The 1,665-nt window shown below is 39.3% G+C and overlaps 1 non-coding gene across 1 annotated transcript; it reads right to left on the bottom strand.

The window, feature by feature from the left end:
• Positions 1–316: 316 nt before the first annotated feature.
• On the bottom strand, positions 317–421 carry LOC145565205 (small nucleolar RNA R71). The gene has a single exon (XR_014094988.1). It is a non-coding gene; the product is annotated as a small nucleolar RNA R71 (small nucleolar RNA).
• Between the last annotated feature and the right edge of the window lie 1,244 nt (positions 422–1,665).

Here is a 1,665-nt window from a genome sequence, read left to right as displayed (position 1 = left end):
TTGCTCTTATCATTAGTCCTCACAACCTTTGATTGGCATGCTCTTCCCAAGTTGTTACAATTGACATGATTACTTGTTGATCCCCATTCCTAGTGTTTTATTTCCTTGGTTATTTGTTTTGTTAGTTGTTAGTATTCTCTCTTACCTTCGTCTTCGACCTAGCTTAGGCGCATAATTGAAAGTGATTGAACATTACCGTTCCTTTGGGTTCGACCCTTGACTTGCCTCTATACTCGTATTAGGGTTTGTTAAGTGTTTATAAATTTAGTTTGACCGAGGGAAGATTAGATAACGACCTAGTTTTCCCCTAGTCAGTACAATTTGAAATTAAACCCCAATTTGCCCAAGAAGCCGATGAATCTTTATATGAGGCTTGGGAGAGGTTCAAGGACCTACAAAGAGAATGCCCCCACCACAATTTAGCAGCATGGCAGTTAATCCAAGCCTTTTACAATGGCATTTGAAATTCTTCTAGAATAATTTTAGATTCTGCAGCTAGTGGGAGATTTATGAATCTTAATGTTGATGATGCATGTCAAGTTATTGAAGATATGGAGATACATAATTCCCAATATGGGAATCCTAAGGGCTTTGCTAACAAGGGGAAGCATAGTGTTGACTCTGTATCCTTTTTGCAAGCTCAATTGACCTCTATCTGCCAAAAATTAGATAATCATAGCACTGCTAATATAGCTAATGTTTCTGCAATTAATAATAATGCTAATGAGGCTTTCTGTGAAAATTGTGGAATTATTGGTCATTGGGAACAAGATTGCAGGAGTTTCGTGGAGCAAGTTAATGCCTTTCAAGCTTATAGGCAGAATAACCCATACTCCAACACATACAATCCTGGGTATCGGAATAATCCGTACCTTTCCTACCGGAGTACTAATGTTCAAAATCTACCACCAGTAGAACCACAGGCGCCACAGCAACAGCAGCAGAAATATTACCATCCCAATGCTGGCTAGAAAAACCAACCACAACAATCCTCCTCATCTGCCGACCCTTCTTTGGTTGAAATTAGAGCGATGCTAGTTAATATGCAAAAGCATATGGAGAGTAGAGATGCGCAAATTGATTCAATTCTAGCACATAATAAAATTGTATATAATCAAATTGCGCAACTTTCCGCTACTCTACAAGCCCGCCAACAGGGAGCCCTGCCGGCACAGCCGACCAGGCCTACGGATCAAGCCTATGCAATTACTCTAAGGAGTGGTTCAAACTATGAAGGGCCCCCTATGCCCAAAGTTGATGAACATGTTTTATTAAATAATGCTAATCTTGATTCCGTTAAACCTGACAATGTAGCTAATAACCCTGCAGGGCTAAAGAATAGTACTAATATATGTAATTCTACATTGCAGGGTATGACTCCAGAGAAGGTGGCCACTCCGGATAAGATCAATAATGCTCCAAAGCCAATTATCAAACTTCCATTCCCCAATCGTCAACTGAAAACAAATTTGGATAAGCAGTTTGGTAAGTTCCTGGAGATGGTAAAAGATTTGAAGGTAACAGTTCCCTTCACTGAATTAATCTCACAAATTCCTTCATATGCAAAATTTATGAAAGAAATATTGACAAGAAAAAGGTCTATTAGTGAGGTAGAGACAGTAGCTTTCACTGCAGAGTGTAGTGCCGTACTTCAGAATAAATCTC

This window comes from Chenopodium album, chromosome 1, assembly GCF_948465745.1.
Source record: "Chenopodium album chromosome 1, dcCheAlbu1.1, whole genome shotgun sequence".
Classification (NCBI taxonomy): Eukaryota; Viridiplantae; Streptophyta; class Magnoliopsida; order Caryophyllales; family Amaranthaceae; genus Chenopodium; species Chenopodium album.
This window is presented reverse-complemented; position numbering and strand designations above follow the sequence as displayed.